This window comes from Panulirus ornatus, chromosome 47 (assembly GCF_036320965.1).
Source record: "Panulirus ornatus isolate Po-2019 chromosome 47, ASM3632096v1, whole genome shotgun sequence".
NCBI classification, from domain to species: Eukaryota; Metazoa; Arthropoda; class Malacostraca; order Decapoda; family Palinuridae; genus Panulirus; species Panulirus ornatus.
Genome location: NC_092270.1, coordinates 6,036,269 through 6,055,284, shown reverse-complemented (window position 1 = coordinate 6,055,284; position 19,016 = coordinate 6,036,269). Strand labels below are relative to the sequence as shown.

General features: G+C 42.5%; 1 protein-coding gene across 2 annotated transcripts in view; it reads right to left on the bottom strand.

The window, feature by feature from the left end:
* Nucleotides 1-19,016, bottom strand: part of LOC139763473 (synaptotagmin-15-like) — a 178,007-nt gene that overhangs the window by 94,627 nt on the left and 64,364 nt on the right. The window contains exon 1 of one of the 2 annotated variants that reach the window (XM_071689565.1): nucleotides 2,167-2,517. The exons of the other annotated variant lie outside the window; for it this stretch is intronic. The gene's annotated coding sequence lies outside the window, so the exon portion shown is untranslated. Of the gene's footprint in view, nucleotides 1-2,166; nucleotides 2,518-19,016 lie in introns of those variants that run through there. 2 annotated transcript variants of the gene reach the window in all.

The following is a 19,016-nucleotide window of genomic DNA, read 5'->3' as shown; positions in this document are numbered from 1 at the left end:
CTTTACGAATCTGAAACAGTTGCAAGTTCCCGATCGTCAAGACACACTCGACTCTGAACCCTTCCACTTTGCTTCCATCATCTCTCTCTCCCTTCCGGGTCCTCCTCCATCTCTGGCATTATGGGTAAGGTTAATGATCACCTTTGTGCGAGTGCTCGACTGGATGTCCTTGAAGACCAGGTCCACTTCGCCCGTCAGCACGCCTGCAGCTGTGCTGACCGTATAGCAGAAGGTCGTCCCGGGTGGTGTGGAGGGAGTCCTACATCCCTTCACTTACTAAATCTTCACCGGTCTTGATTCATCGTCTGATCGTTCTTGCCCTAATGCCTATCGCATCAGGAACATGCCTTGGTGTAGCCTAAAAGCCCTTATGAGAGACCATTGGAATCCTTTTAGACGTAGTCACTCTTTACGCCTACTGTTTGCAACACTATCAGATCACCTATGGTGCGTTCGCCGTGCGAGGTCTACTGGTGGATCACCTTCTCTCCTGTGTGACTCCTCCTCCTCCTTCTCCTCCTCCTCCTCCTCCTTCTCCTCCTCCTCCTCCCCCTCCCCAGCCTTGCCCAGATTCTACACTTCCTCGTGTGATACACGAGCATAATCTACCGTTGCGCTAACTTGAGACAGAGAGAGAGAGAGAGAGACTTAAAGTCTGCTCCTAAGTAGGAGGAAACTTGGGCCAAGTTACGTACTGCGGCGTCCTGCACAGGGAGAGAGAGAGAGAGAGAGAGAGAGAGAGAGAGAGAGAGAGAGAGAGAGAGAGAGAGAGAGAGAGAGAGAGAGATTGGATCTTATTCTGGGGAACCTCCAGAACCAACAGTGTTGTCCCCCGCCCCCCCGAACCACCCTCTCCAATGAAATGTTTACAAGGCCTGAGTAAGCACAGGTCTCCCTCCCTGCAGCCATCTTGACAAACTTTACTCTCCCTTTCCACTCTCACCGGCAGTCAATCTCTCACGCCAACACACTCCCTAAGACTCACAAGAACCCTTCTCACACATCCCTCTCCCCTCCCCACACATCTCTTTCCCCAAAGCTTCCTTGAATCTATCTGGACTCGATTTCGGACTCCTCTCTCTCTCTCTCTCTCTCTCTCTCTCTCTCTCTCTCTCTCTCTCTCTGTCCCAACCGCGCCAGAGATAAACACTTCGAGGAATCGACCGTAGATACATCCCACGCTTAGATTTCAATACATCTTATCTTCATACGTGTTTGGCCATTTCCCGCGTTAGCGAGGTAGTGGCAGCAGGAACATGGGAGGAAATCGCCTCCCTCGCTCACATCCTAATATATCTAGCCATGTATAATGCACCGAAACCAGACCTCTAAATACACACACACACACACACAGTGTGCTGTAGAGTATAATGGTTAGCGTTGCTGACGGGCCCGCTTGGGTTCGAATCCTGGGCGCGAAACTCATGCCCTACAGATCGCTGGGCTAAATCAGGTTCAGCTCAGCGACAGCACGTCGTACCCCTGTTTTCAGACATATATGTATGCCAACCTATTATATATATATATATATATATATATATATATATATATATATATATATATATATATATATATATATATATATACGAATTACGATACCGCAAAAAAAAACGCCACTCCGCGAGAAGTGTTGAACCGTAAAATAGGCAATCATTGTTTAGCGACTCTAAAATTATCATAACTGTGGATCTACGAAAGAAATTGTTTTCATATCTTTATCTTTTAGCTTATATCATAATCATGCAGGTATAAGGGAAAAATATCGTTTTTCTAAATGCTCATTAGTACGGTTGTATACACGTAAACAATAAGAGATAAAAGCTTTTCATTTAAAGGTAATTACTCTATTTGTAATCCATAACTATCGGGAAAAAAAAGTAATTTATAGTTAAAGAGATTACGGTAATTTGCGTCACTAAAATGACTGTGTTTTTCTAGCAACCATCATAGAGCCTGCTTTCTATATCCAGTGGTAACAGTAATCAACTTGGATGAGGCAATGCTGTTAACAACGAACGACCATATCCCAATTCGTACTAAGACGAGATAATCTATATAATGGATACATTCAAAGCAACCGTGTCTTTATTATCATTATTGTTATTACCCTGATTATTCTGGGTTAGTGTCTAAATTATTAATAAACAATAGTTATGAGGTACTTACCACTCGGTTCTTCGTTAGTAAGAACGACTGGTCGACTTGTTACGGGGCGGTGTACTGGTTGTGGCATAATAAAGCTTTAACTTTGAACATCACTATGATTATAATACTAGTTTAGTCTAATTACAATCATAAAAATCCGGTAGTCCAATTTTTCATCAATATTCCAATGTTTGCACTTGGATTTAGCAATATCCTTCTTCCACTCTCCCTCACACCTCATTCTCTCGCGGCTAACTGAGAGACTAGGCTAATCCATATCACAGTCACTCGTACACAGAGTGAGGATGTTCAATCACCAGAGCAATACGTCAAAATCAGTTATTTCTCTCACCGTAAGTAGAGACGAAGGACGGACAAGTGTTTGTTTTGGGTCGCGTGGAAGGGAGAAGGAGCGCTGTACACTGATTGGCTGAAGGAAAAATGTCTCCCAGGTGGTGAGTGGTCGAGAAGTGAGTGGCATGCCGGACGTCCTGTGATTGGTCAATTTCCCACCTCTTAGCGGTGTTTAAAGGTATACTAACTGTCTTTCTCGCCAGCCGCTAGAGCATTTAAAAGTATTTAAAGCATAACAGATTATCAGCATTTAAACTCTCCCCCAAGTATTTAAAGCACAGCAATCTCCATAACCAGTCTGAGGACAGAACAGTTTGGAGAATGCAGTGGTATACTTAACTAATATTTTGGCTGGGTTAGCATTCGTCTTTGGACTCGTCTAATGTTTGTGGTGTCCAAATACGATAAGCATGCTGATGCCCTTTCCTTACATAATAGATTAACACAATACCCACCCTTCCTGGTACAATGACAATAATAATGATACTACTACTACTACTACTACTACTACTACAACTACTACTAATGATAATGATAATAATAATAATAATAATAATAATAATAATAATAATAATAATGATAATCGTACTGTTGAATGAACTACAACCTATAGCTGGAAATACAGAGTAAGAAACATACAGTAATACAGAGAGAGAGAGAGAGAGAGAGAGAGAGAGAGAGAGAGAGAGAGAGAGAGAGAGAGAGAGAGAGAGAGAGAGAGAGAGAGAGCCGCATAATTCAGAGACACCTTCAATAATCAGATTAGCTATTGTCGAGGAGTGGAAGGCTGATGGAAGGTCGCAACCAATCAGAACCCAATTATTCCTTCCTCTTGTACTGGCTGTCTAGTATTGGCGAATTATATCAGACATACCTGATGCTGAAATCAGTGACTTTTGAATTCCAATCATTGTGGTTGATTGGCCAGTCTACGAAATGCAGAGTATTACATAATGTTTTTCTGGTAACAGTCCGTTATCCATGGATAGTTCAGCCTCAGTATGTAATATAGAGGTAATGTGTCTTAGTATTACAGAAACGATTCTTACTGAAAAGTCTGGTACATTTAGCTAAGGCTGATCTAAGATGAACAGAGTGTATCAGCTACTGCCAATAATATGAATCTGTTAATATCATCTTTAATCTTGATTTCTTACAAAAGATACAGTCGTTTCACTGTATTACGTTAAATCATAAGTATTCAGAATACAGTGATTATGTAGTAGAGTTCTTTATCATCAACGATATCATTTATCTAAGTCTTTCCTTGGAGTTTCCCATAAACCTAGATCTGCTACGTTTTCTTTTACAGTCATGATTCCTATAAAAGAAAACGAGCCCGCATGGTTGTATATTGGGGTAACTCAAAATCAAGTGGACGATATCTGACTCTATACAAAAATCTCTGATCAGCTAATGTGTCTTGAATAAGCCATGTAACCATTAATGCTACTGAAACGAATACTTGTATCAATTGATGATAAGGGATGTCAAATGAGATAAGTCAATCGACTTTGCATTAGCTGTAATAGTGTATAGATGTCCTTGCTAGAATGAATACAGTTCTTGATTATTTAAAAACCTTGCCAGTGACTTTTTCTTAGGCCATTTCATTATCATTTTTGTCATAGCTTAGTCCTTTTGTCTTTTAGTAGATTATCACTTTATTGTGTGAGTCACTAAAATCTAACATTTATGAACCTTACTTAGTGTAATGTGAGGTGACTTATCCTAACCCAGTCTAACCTAAACTAATTTAACATGATTTAACCTAACCTAACCCGATTTGATTCATTTTTTTTTCTTCAGCGTAACGTACCTGAATGGCAGCGACCCACATGTGAAGTACTCAACTAGATTACTGGGAAAAGAAGCCCTATGATTTGAAAGAGAAAACTCTCTCTCTCTCTCTCTCTCTCTCTCTCTCTCTCTCTCTCTCTCTCTCTCTCTCTCTCTCTCTCTCTCTCTCTCTCTCTCTCTCTCTCTCTCCAAACATGCACGTTTCAATCCTGAAGGACGCGAGAATGCCGCATATAAATAGATGAATATATATATATATATACATATATATATATATATATATATATATATATATATATATATTTTTTTTTTTTATACTTTGTCGCTGTCTCCCGCGTTTGCGAGGTAGCGCGAGGAAACAGACGAAAGAAATGGCCCAACCCCCATACACACGTACATACACACGTCCACACACGCAAATATACATACCTACACAGCTTTCCATGGTTTACCCCAGACGCTTCACATGCCTTGATTCAATCCACTGACAGCACGTCAACCCCTGTATACCACATCGCTCCAATTCACTCTATTCCTTGCCCTTCTTTCACCCTCCTGCATGTTCAGGCCCCGATCACACAAAATCTTTTTCACTCCATCTTTCCACCTCCAATTTGGTCTCCCTCTTCTCCTCGTTCCCTCCACCTCCGACACATATATCCTCTTGGTCAATCTTTCCTCACTCATTCTCTCCATGTGCCCAAACCATTTCAAAACACCCTCTTCTGCTCTCTCAACCACGCTCTTTTTATTTCCACACATCTCTCTTACCCTTACGTTACTTACTCGATCAAACCACCTCACACCACACATTGTCCTCAAACATCTCATTTCCAGCACATCCATCCTCCTGCGCACAACTCTATCCATAGCCCACGCCTCGCAACCATACAACATTGTTGGAACCACTATTCCTTCAAACATACCCATTTTTGCTTTCCGAGATAATGTTCTCGACTTCCACACATTTTTCAAGGCTCCCAAAATTTTCGCCCCCTCCCCCACCCTATGATCCACTTCCGCTTCCATGGTTCCATCCGCTGACAGATCCACTCCCAGATATCTAAAACACTTCACTTCCTCCAGTTTTTCTCCATTCAAACTCACCTCTCAATTGACTTGACCCTCAACCCTACTGTACCTAATAACCTTGCTCTTATTCACATTTACTCTTAACTTTCTTCTTCCACACACTTTACCAAACTCAGTCACCAGCTTCTGCAGTTTCTCACATGAATCAGCCACCAGCGCTGTATCATCAGCGAACAACAACTGACTCACTTCCCAAGCTCTCTCATCCCCAACAGACTTCATACTTGCCCCTCTTTCCAGGACTCTTGCATTTACCTCCCTAACAACCCCATCCATAAACAAATTAAACAACCATGGAGACATCACACACCCCTGCCGCAAACCTACATTCACTGAGAACCAATCACTTTCCTCTCTTCCTACACGTACACATGCCTTACATCCTCGATAAAAACTTTTCACTGCTTCTAACAACTTGCCTCCCACACCATATATTCTTAATACCTTCCACAGAGCATCTCTATCAACTCTATCATATGCCTTCTCCAGATCCATAAATGCTACATACAAATCCATTTGCTTTTCTAAGTATTTCTCACATACATTCTTCAAAGCAAACACCTGATCCACACATCCTCTACCACTTCTGAAACCGCACTGCTCTTCCCCAATCTGATGCTCTGTACATGCCTTCACCCTCTCAATCAATACCCTCCCATATAGTTTACCAGGAATACTCAACAAACTTATACCTCTGTAATTTGAGCACTCACTCTTATCCCCTTTGCCTTTGTACAATGGCACTATGCACGCATTCCGCCAATCCTCAGGCACCTCACCATGAGTCATACATACATTAAATAACCTTACCAACCAGTCAACAATACAGTCACCCCCTTTTTTAATAAATTCCACTGCAATACCATCCAAACCTGCTGCCTTGCCGGCTTTCATCTTCCGCAAAGCTTTTACTACCTCTTCTCTGTTTACCAAATCATTTTCCCTAACCCTCTCACTTTGCACACCACCACGACCAAAACACCCTATATCTGCCACTCTGTCATCAGACACATTCAACAAACCTTCAAAATACTCATTCCATCTCCTTCTCACATCACCACTACTTGTTATCACCTCCCCATTTACGCCCTTCACTGAAGTTCCCATTTGCTCCCTTGTCTTACGCACCCTATTTACCTCCTTCCAGAACATCTTTTTATTCTCCCTAAAATTTACTGATAGTCTCTCACCCCAACTCTCATTTGCCCTTTTTTTCACCTCTTGCACCTTTCTCTTGACCTCCTGTCTCTTTCTTTTATACTTCTCCCACTCAATTGCATTTTTTCCCTGCAAAAATCGTCCAAATGCCTCTCTCTTCTCTTTCACTAATACTCTTACTTCTTCATCCCACCACTCACTACCCTTTCTAAACAGCCCACCTCCCACTCTTCTCATGCCACAAGCATCTTTTGCGCAATCCATCACTGATTCCCTAAATACATCCCATTCCTCCCCCACTCCCCTTACTTCCATTGTTCTCACCTTTTTCCATTCTGTACACAGTCTCTCCTGGTACTTCCCCACACAGGTCTCCTTCCCAAGCTCACTTACTCTCACCACCTTCTTCACCCCAACATTCACTCCTCTTTTCTGAAAACCCTTACTAATCTTCACCTTAGCCTCCACAAGATAATGATCAGACATCCCTCCAGTTGCACCTCTCAGCACATTAACATCCAAAAGTCTCTCTTTCGCACGCCTGTCAATTAACACGTAATCCAATAACGCTCTCTGGCCATCTCTCCTGCTTACATAAGTATACTTATGTATATCTCGCTTTTTAAACCAGGTATTCCCAATCATCAGTCCTTTTTCAGCACATAAATCTACAAGCTCTTCACCATTTCCATTTACAACACTGAACACCCCATGCATACCAATTATTCCCTCAACTGCCACATTACTCACCTTTGCATTCAAATCACCCATCACTATAACCCGGTCTCGTGCATCAAAACCGCTAACACACTCATTCAGCTGCTCCCAAAACACTTGCCTCTCATGATCTTTCTTCTCATGCCCAGGTGCATATGCACCAATAATCACCCACCTCTCTCCATCAACTTTCAATTTTACCCATATATATATATATATATATATATATATATATATATATATATATATATATATGTATATATATATTTTTTTTTTTTTTTTTTTTATATTGGAAAGGATCACAATTTTGCGCGTGATCAAGATATTCCTATGAGTCCACGGGGAAAATGAAATACGATATATATATATATATATATATATATATATATATATATATATATATATATATATATATACATATATATATATATATGTATATATATATATATATATATATATATATATATATATATATATATATATATATATATATATATATATATATATATATATATATATATATATATATACATATATATATATATATGTATATATATATATATATATATATATATATATATATATATATATATATATATATATATATATATATATATATATATATATATATATATATATATATATATATATATATATATATATATATATATATATATATATATATATATATATATATATATATATATATATATATATATATATATATATATAAATATATATATATATAAATCTGGTCCAGAACCTCAGATCTCCAGCGTTCAGTGAATTCTGAACGGTCGAGAGCCAACGTTCTGGAGGCGTTCTTGTTGACCCCACTGCTGCTGGCTGGACCCTTCTCGAGGTAGATTAAGCTATTGAAACCTCCGTCCCCCAGATCACCCAACCTCGATCTGACTTCTCTCCATCACATATTATAAAAATATATATATATATTCGTATGAGTCCACGGGGAAAATGAAACACGATAAGTTCCCAAGTGCGCTTTCGTGTAATAATCACATCATCGGAGAGACACAAGAGAGAAATATAAGTCAATTGATACACAGCGAAACAACGTAGCTAGGACGCCATTTGGTAAACATGCGATTGTCCAAGACAGACATCGAGTGTATCATAACCTTATTATGTGTACAAGACGGGGAGTTGTTTACAAATTTTTATAAACAATAAAGCTATCTGAGTTGTGAAGACCTTCACTAATATTAAGGTTATAATTCTTTGTGTATCTAATAATAGGATATTCAATGATATTTCTCATGGGAATAGAGTTAGAGTTAATAACTGAGATGGCATCACTCCAGTCAATACAATGATCGTAGTGTTTAACGTGATTAAACAAGGCATTTGATTCTTGTCTTGTTCTCATACTATATCTATGTTGCTTAAGTCTGACAGAAAGATCCTTAACAGTCTGCCCAACATAAACTTTTCACAATATATATATATATATATATATATATATATATATATATATATATATATATATATATATATATATATATATATATATATATATATATATATTTTTTTTTTTTTTTTTTTTTTTTTGCTTTGTCGCTGTCTCCCGCGTTTGCGAGGTAGCGCAAGGAAACAGACGAAAGATATGGCCCAACCCACCCCCATACACATGTATATACATACATCCACACACGCAACTATACATACCTACACAGCTTTCCATGGTTTACCCCAGACGCTTCACATGCCCTGATTCAATCCACTGACAGCACGTCAACCCCGGTATACCACATCGCTCCAATTCACTCTATTCCTTGCCCTCCTTTCACCCTCCTGCATGTTCAGGCCCCGATCACACAAAATCTTTTTCACTCCATCTTTCCACCTCCAGTTTGGTCTCCCTCTTCTCCTCGTTCCCTCCACCTCCGACACATATATCCTCTTGGTCAACCTTTCCTCACTCATTCTCTCCATGTGCCCAAACCATTTCAAAACACCCTCTTCTGCTCTCTCAACCACGCTCTTTTTATTTCCACACATCTCTCTTACCCTTACGTTACTTACTCGATCAAACCACCTCACACCACACATTGTCCTCAAACATCTCATTTCCAGCACATCCATCCTCCTGCGCACAACTCTATCCATAGCCCACGCCTCGCAACCATACAACATTGTTGGAACCACTATCCATGCTATTAGCCATTTACCGCGTTAGCAAGGTAGCGTTAAGAACAGAGGACTGGACCTTTGAGGGAATATCCTAACGTGGCCCCCTTCTCTGCTCCTTCTTTTGGAAAATTAAAAAAAAAAATGAAAGGGGAGATCCAGCCCCCCGCTCCCTTCCCTTTTAGTCGCCTTCTACGACACGCAGGGAATACGTGGGAAGTATTCTTTCTCCCCTATCCCCAGGGAAATATATATATATATATATATATATATATATATATATATATATATATATATATATATATATATATATATATATATATATATATATATATATATATATATATATATATAGTCTGTATACGTAATATTAAAAAAACATCATCCAAGGTGAAAGTATATATAATTTTTTAAGAGGGATGGTTGCATCAGTAGGGCTTGAGAGCAAGAGAGCCTTAGTAATGTTATTGACTCCAGAAGGACGGGGAAACCCTATGTAGGGCAGGTGCCTCTCATTCCTTCCATTAACCACGTGAAATACATTTTCAATTTCAACCTTCATCATTTCTGTAGGAGGCTCCACCAAACAACAACATAATGTGGGCTTTCAATCTGCCTTTCTCTCTCTCTCTCTCTCTCTCTCTCTCTCTCTCTCTCTCTCTCTCTCTCTCTCTCTCTCTCTCTCTCTCTCTCTCTCTCTCTCTCTCTCTCTCTCTCTCTCTCTCTCTAATTGCGGTAGAGTGAACACGGGTTTTGAGATTTATATTATCAAACCATAATGGCTTATACTCACCAGCGGGTGATTAAGAATCTAAAAGTAATGGTATTTTATCGCTAATTATCTCTTTAATCACTGATCCGTCTGTCTTAAGGTGTTGTATCATAATCCTAAATTGATCCAAGAATTTCGACAGACGATTATATACCAAACCAATTAATCAAAATTTAAGAAGAGAAAGTATGTTTTTCGCCTCTACGAGTCACATATACACTACTGTATAATACAGTTTGAAATGTCTAAATCTATAGGGATTAAATCCACCTTTCTGTCAAAAACGAAATCATTAATACATTTCGTTTAAATAGATCATCAAAGGACACTCATCATAATCTGTATACGGCATTTTTCACATAGCATTTTTTTTCCTTTAATCATTAAAGAGAGAGAGAAAAAATCCCTAACAGTGGGATCCGTAACCATCTTGACGTCATAGGATATCCGGATGCTCCACCAACTGCAAGACACACGAACGCAGATTTCAGGTGACCTCTCCATCATGTAGCCAAATGCAACGTATTCCTGTGACGTTTCGAATCGGATAACGAAGAAAGGGGGAAAAATGGGTGTAGATCGGAGAGAGAGAGAGAGAGAGAGAGAGAGAGAGAGAGAGAGAGAGAGAGAGAGAGAGAGAGAGAGAGAGAGAGAGAGAGAGAGAGAGAGAGAGAGAGAGAGAGAGAGAGAGAGAGAGAGGTGAGAAAATAGGTGTCAATGGTTACTTTGTCTTCCACAAACTCACAGTTTGACAAAGTCACAGCATTGTGGAAGAATCTGCATAGCGATAGATCGTGCACCGAAGTCTATCTCGAACCGCTTTAAATATGGACCAGCCTCTGGGCAGGACAGCTGGAAATGCTTTCCCCAATACCTGGCTTAGCTCTCAGGGTCATAAATATCCACCAACTCTGACTCGAACCCCTGTAAATCTCAGTTTCCCCATCTCGTGAAACAATACCCGGCCAGCCAGCCAGCCAGGCAACACGTCTGTCTGTGTGTCTGTCCGATGGGAGGAGAAGGAGGAGGAGGAGGAGGAGGAGGAGGAAGGGAGGGGAGGGGCTGGGGTTAGGGGCAGTCCTCAGAGGGTCTGTCTCTCTATCCGAATCTGAAGGCCATGAAGAAGGCCCCCTGTCTGCGTCTCCGACGTCGGGGTGTTCGAGAGGGAGGCGGTCCGTCTATCCAAAGTGGGGCACTGGAAGGGGCCGAGTTTCTGTCCGAAAGGGAACACTTCGGGGGGCCGTCTGTCTCTCTGTCTGTTTGTCTGTACGAAGCGGGAGATCTCATGAAGGGGCTCTCTGTCTGTCTGAAGAAGGACGCTCGGAGGGCCGTCTGTCTGTCTGTCCGAAGCGAGGCGCTGGAAGGGGCCGTCTGTCTGTCTGTCTGTCCGAAGCGAGGCGCTGGAAGGGGGCCGTCTGTCTGTGCAAAACGGGGCGCTGGGAGAGACGTCTGTCACTCAGGGGCGGGGCGCTGCGCTGGGAAGGCCGCCTGTGTCCGAAGCGGTGCGCTATGAGGCACGAGTCGAGTCAATGTGTCACACTTCGTCACTGGGGATTTATAGCGTCTGTGTGTGTGTGTGTGTGTGTGTGTGTGTGTGTGTGTGTGTGTGTGTGAGTGTGTGTGTGTGTGTGTGTGTCTGTGTGTGTGTGTGTGTGTGTGTGTGTGTCAGGGGTCTTCTTCCCCCACCGCGCACCCGCTGCTGGGGAAGTGAGCGCTCAGAGACTGGCCTCCACGTCTCAGGGTCCCTAGTGCCTCAGGGTTTCAGTACTTCGGAGTCTTAGAACATTAGGGACGCAAGGCCTTAGGGCCGTAGAGTCTCAGGGCCACGGTTATATTCAGGGTTTGACACTGCTCTTGTCCTGATGCTCACATCACCGTGTACCAAGTGTAGGAAAAGACACACACACACACACACACACACACACACACACACACACACACACACACACACACACACACAGAATAGGGTGCCACAAGGCCATATATGGTTGTCGGTGCAAGTACCACAGGGCCGTGTACCATTGTACCTGTGGTGTTACCCCCATATCTCTCTCTCTCTCTCTCTCTCTCTCTCTCTCTCTCTCTCTCTCTCTCTCTCTCTCTCTCTCTCTCTCTCTCTCTCACACCTAAGCTATCCAAAGGTACACATAACCATCACCAATTCAGTGTAATTAGGAACGAGAAAGCAGCAGACATCCACCTCCACACCTCCAATTTATTGATCATGATTGCTCTTTCATCAGGTCATTGGATGACTGTAGACTTTAAGAGTCGTTCGCTGGGATCATATTCGTCCTATCAGGGGGCCTAGAGAACATGAGTGATGAAGATGAGGTCACTGTCATTCAGTAAATGGAGAGGAAATTGAGTCGCGGTAGGTCAAAGGTCACATCTTACAATGGTGTGCAAGAGAAGACTTTTAAAACTTGTTACTATCTTACCAGTGTGTGTGTGTGTGTGTGTGTGTGTGTGTGTGGTGTGTGTGTGTTACTTACTATCTTACCAGTGTATGTGTGTGTGTGTGTGTGTGTGTGCACTTTAACGTATATGTATCTTCACACACAAATACTTATATAGTCATTCATTTATTTATTCATTAATCTGTTTATTCCCAACATTCATTTTGTCAAACGGCTTTGCATGTAAAACATTTTTACTCCCTGTTACAGAAATTCCCATTACGTGGTTAATATCCAAGTGAAGCCTTTTCTTTTTATATATATATATTCACGACGCTAAGTTTATAATTACAACGCCACTGATACCCCTAGAGCACCTACTGAGAAAAGACTTGGATGAAGGTCAGTTTCTAGAATGTATCTAACGTTACAACACATGGATAATGGGATGACTCATCTTCTGGAGGTAAATGAGAGCAAAGCAGGAGGAAGATGAGGATACAACAATCTCTCTTTACAACCCCCAACCCAAGAATCATATACCGTGAGGAAGGAGAGAATAGTTTCCTCCAACAAGAAAAGTAAGGCAAAGGTCTTTTGACTGTCTCATCTCACTCCTGTTGCGTTAAATGTATCAGGAACAATAGCCACAGGGTGAAATTGATGAGAGATTATGTAAGAAGAAGAAGCGCAGTGGGAAAGCGTCAAAGGCTCTTGGAAGTGCCTTGCAGCAAGTGTGTCGTAAGAAAGACTTCACGCTTTCTCTCGAAACAGTGTGTCGAAGCTGCTTTCGAACAGGCTTTAGTGGCAGGCCCCCACCTAAGCGCTGGAAAGCCCTTGAAAGACGAAGGCCGGGGATATTCTATTTAGTCGCGCTCGTAACTGCGTTCTTAAAGCTGATGGCCCGTGCGCGTAACGCGAGGGGAAGAGGGGAATTTAGTAACCTATTCCGTGACTACTTTGTTGGTTCGTTTTTCAAGCCTTGGACGGCCCCGGAGCTTCGAACTAAAAGTGTTCGGCATCCGAAGCACCAGCTCGGTCAACCAGGAGTTTCATCATGGTTTTTTTCCCCCACATTCTTGACACCGTACCTTTAGGAATTATCCGGTGGGATATTACCTTGCTCAGACCTGCATGGCAATACCTGACGATACGGATTAACTTCATGGCTATTCGAATATTACGAATCGTGTTTGGGTGCTCAATTCCGAACAAGCATCCGTAGATTCGCTGGGGGTCATTTCCTGCTTCGAAACACTTTTTTTTTCGACCCTATCAAGTACCGTCGTCGAGGGTGCGACAGGGTATGGATGGTCTAATGAACCCCAAAGGTCCTCATGCCAGACCAGAGGACCTCAGGTCTGGGTCTGATATTGAACTTCAGACCATCAGGAAGATCGCAAATAGTACCACTTGAGTACCACTTGAGATCTACTTCACTTTCGCAAATGAAAACAAAAAAAATGAACAAAGAAAAAGTTGGATCTTAATGGCGACTGCAGAGAAAGATATGGACAACCTTTGGGATAATTGACAAAAAAGTGTCAAAAAAAAAGCATTTGATTCGACGTCAGTGATTCGTCAATGATTTGACAGTCCTTTGCATGACCCCCATGCGCGGGGTACAGCATGATCCCATGCACCCCGCGCATTGGGTCATGCTGTACCAAGTTCCAGAAATTTTCCTCTCTTCATCATTGTAACATGAGACTCGAACCTTGTAATTCACGCGTACCAATGAGACCTACTGATATATATATATATATATATATATATATATATATATATATATATATATATATATATATATATATATATATATATATATATATTGGAAAGGATCACAATTTTGCGCTTGATCAAGATATTCCTATGAGTCCACGGGGAAAATGAAACACGAAAAGTTCCCAAGTGCACTTTCGTGTAATAATCACATCATCAGGGGAGACACAAGAGAGGAATATAATAGTCAGTTGATATACATCGAAGAGACGAAGCTAGGACGCCATTTGGTAAACATGTGATTGTCCAAAACATTTTGGACATATATATATATATATATATATATATATCTGAAGGTCAAGAGAAATACAAACGTTTTTGTCGTAAAATTAGCGGGAAATACAAACCTGTGTGCAAAGCAATGCTCAAAATCCAAAATACTTGACATTTTGCAAACCATTACAGACCCTGCTTCATTAAGGGACATATATCAAAGGATCCTGAAGCAATATGTAATGAGCATTAATTACGGTAATTACTGGGGTCATGAGCACCTGGAGGCAAGCATATTAAAGCGTTCTAGCTCTATATCTGTTTACTGGCTGGTAGGCCATGCGCAAGACTAAGAGGAATTTTGATTTTGAAATTGTATCCATCATAGGTAATTATTTTGGGTAAGGGTAATTATCATTAGAGAGATATATAGTATCTATAGATAATTTGTAGATCATATAGACGTGGGAGAAGCTTCAGGTGTTATCATGAGTCAAAATATATGGTGGATCACCTTTATCAACAATCTTTTTTTATACTCGTAAGTCACTGAAGTGAACTGAAGAGGAACTTTGATTTACTTTATATAAGTCTCAACTTTAAATGTTTGAAGTTTGGGGCGCGTGGATGTTTGCTGTGGCGACATTCTCGACGTCAGAGACAAGTAAGCTAATTATTCCACAGTGATGTTTACGTCAAAGCCATGAACCCATGTATGGCACCAGTTCGGCTAATTAACATTCCTTTATCAACTGAGTTCCACATAACGAACTCTACTGACTTACATCCTGTCGGTCTGGCTCATTGGATAAAGACTGGAATATCATTTTGCCTTCCTTTATGTGCGTTCATACTACTACATCATCATCCAGTAGTTCCCATCTTCACCACCAGGAGAACATCCAGTAGTTCCTACCTTCACCACCAGGAGAACATCCAGTAGTTCCTACCTTCACCACCAGGAGAACATCCAGTAGTTCCTACCTTCACCACCAGGAGAACTTCCAGAACTTCTAGGCCTGGCCACCAAGAGATCAGGCAGTATACCCGAGCCCAACCACCAGCGTAGGTCGCCAGCAGGTCTGGGTTCTTCAGGTAGGTCCTACACCTTAGTCTCCTTTTTCTCCCACTGGACACAGTACTGGAGGCTCTTGGAGACTTGGAGGAAATGTAAAGGAATAGACCACCTTGAGAGCAACCCCTTGAGGTATCGGTGTCCCCCGTGAGGCCTCTGACCACCACCATCCTCACCCTCACCCTCATCCTCGTCCCAACCCCTTATCAAGTGACGGCCTCGACTGGCCCATCCCTCGATCCCCCTCATTAACCTTACGTGGCCAAGGTAACAGAAGACCTGATGAGGATAACATCTGTCCCGGCCTCCTAATGCCTCGTAGGGTGGTTCTCTCTCTCTCTCTCTCTCTCTCTCTCTCTCTCTCTCTCTCTCTCTCTCTCTCTCTCTCTCTCTCTCTCTCTGCCTCTCTCTCTCTCTGCCTGCGACCAAAGCGCACGGCAGACCGGCCATCACTCATCCATCAGCGACAGGCTCCAATACGCGTGCCAGGCCAGACGACCAGCGGCCTCCCTCTCCTCCTCTTCCTCCTCCCGTCTGCGCTAGTGTGTCGCTATGGTATCCTGTATCGTCCTCGTTAAGGACTCGTCTCCGGTTCCCTGCAGGCTTTCCCGGCCCCCCGCGCTCCACAGCCTCATTACAGAGTGAGGGCTACGGGGCCGGTATATCACCGGCTCGGATTAAACGCAGCCCAGTCGCCACCTTAGAGACGCCATGCGAGTGAGGGAGGGAGGGAAAGGAGGTGAGCAGGAGGAGGAGCAGGAGGAGGAGGAGGAGGAGGAGGTCGAACTGGAAGTGTCCCGTTGCCTCGTTCGGTTTGGCGTAACGTCCCAACAGAGTCATAAGAGTCCCCCCCCGCCTCCCCCCCGCCTCTCTCTCTCTCTCTCTCTCTCTCTCTCTCTCTCTCTCTCTCTCTCTCTCTCTCTCTCTCTCTTTCTCTACGTAGATTTGGTCTAGCCGTCTCTAGTCCCTCCTCTCCACGGAAACCACGACGTAATACTTCAGTGTCAGTCGTAACCACGACGTAATACTTCAGTCTCAGTCGTAACCACGACGTAATACTTCAGTGTCAATCGTAACCACGACGTAATACTTCAGTGTCTGTCGTAACCACGACCTAATACCTCAGTGTCTGTCGTAACTAGGACGCAATACTTAAGTATCTATCGTAACCAGGATATCATATTCAAGTTATCAATTTGTTTAAGATATCAACCTGAAAATAACTTGTCCCAAGTCTAATAAGAAATATACACTGATGAAAAAGAAAAAGAAGTATATTCTGAGGATATATATTCGTGAGAGGGAATTGAGGACAGTGTTTCCCCCTGCCGGTGAGAGCTGTGGTTGGGTTGACCAGGAAGTGGGAGGCGGAATTGTTAGGGTGAAGAAGATTATGATAAGGAGCTCTGCCCCTCCCTCCAGGGAGAGTCTCTCTCTCTCTCTCTCTCTCTCTCTCTCTCTCTCTCTCTCTCTCTCTCTCTCTCTCTCTCTCTCTCTCTCTCTCTCTCTCTCTCTCACACACACACATGAAAACAAATCTGTAATTCCAGTAAGATGACATTAGCAGGGGCAAGAGTGTGTCTAGCAGACACGCTCTCCATTGGAAACCTCCCCATGGGCGTGTCAGAGACCTCCCTATGGGCGTGTCAAGACCTCCCTATGGGCGTGTCAGAGACCTAAATGAGTTACAGAGATTCTGTGCCTTCCCCCCCCACACATCGTGTGATCGCTGCTGACCAGTTGTTGTGATATAGAGGGGGCGACGACGACGAAGTAGTTCTTTCCATGTGTCTCGGTTCAGACGCCTGGCTTTGAAAAGGAGGAGAAGAGATACTGGCAAGTGCCCCCCCCCCCCCCTCGATAATCAAGACGAGGACGTAGACACCAGAAGAAAACGCGAAATAATCCAAAGCCATAAGGTTAAGCTGGAGCCTTCCTTCAGCACATGAAAGGGCTTGAAAGACATCTCCCTCCCCATCCCCTTCCTCCCTCCTCCCGCGTCAAGAAGCTGTCGACATCCTGAACCCAAACCACTCGTGTTAAGGTTCAGAGGGTAAGACGAGTCACCTGGTCGAAGCTGTACCGAACCACTCTGTCTCGACAGGCAGAGGAAGAGCCTGGGGACACACCTGGTCGAGTCTCTACCGAATTTTTTTTTATCTCTCTCTCTCTCTCTCTCTCTCTCTCTCTCTCTCTCTCTCTCTCTCTCGAGAGAGAGAGAGAGAGAGAGAGAGAGAGAGAGAGAGAGAGAGAGAGGCCTGGTCGACGCTACACATCGAAACAGAGGGGCTCGGAACTGATTCGACCGCGCGTGTTTCCGTATTTTTGCTCGCGACTGTACATGGGCCCCAGTTTGGGTTCTGACATGGCCGAGGCCTAGAGGGGAGCGCTGGTAGAGCTGCTGCTGCGGCGATACATAGGGCAAGTATGGGACAATGAGGTAACTCAGATGGCAACACCGCATCCTAAAGCGATTACTTCGCCAGTGAAGTAGTTCGCCAACGAAGGAGCTCGTCAACAAAGTGGTTCGCCAGCGTAGTAACACCTTCGCTGGCCTCTTGCAAACGGTAAACATACACGGTGACTGCTCACATGTTGGTATACATGTTCACTTAATCATATACACACTTGACATCTTAAACTATACTATCATTTTCTTATAACCCATTAAATCCGCATGTGAGTAATATAAGAGTTTGTACCAATATATGATTTCGCATATATGAAAGATTTAATTGCCCGAGCTTCTATTTAAGCCAGTAATTCCATATATGCATCAGCTCTTATGTTCGCAGTCATACGGGAAAAACACGTTTCCCACATGGTATAAAAACAATAAAGTTTTCCAAAATTATTTACTGCTCGTATGAATATCCCAAAACATTTTTTAAACCTTTGGTTGAAAAATATAGATCACTCAAAAAGAAAAAACCTCGTACGTGTGTCTACCAGTTCCTAACCAATGGCTATAAATCCCCAGTGACAAAATCGCTATTTCAAAGTCTATTTCTACTTCAAAGTCACAAACTCTAGAACATTTTTAGTTACTTTCAGAGTGTCTTATGACCGTAAGAAGACCCTTCAACCGACTCCTCCAAAAAAAAACCTTTTAACTCCAAACCTCTCCAAGAACACTTCAAGCCACTCTGAGAAAAAATAATCCCTCTGGCAGTTCCTAATTTACTCAAGAAATCCCCCAAATCCGTTCCAATCCATTCTGGTTACCGTGCAATCTCTCAGAAATCTCCCTAAATCCAGCATATATGTCTTCGTCTATCTTTATGTATCACTTAAATCCCTAATCTCACGTATCACTGAAATCCCTAATGCCATATACCACTGAAATCTCTTATCCCACACA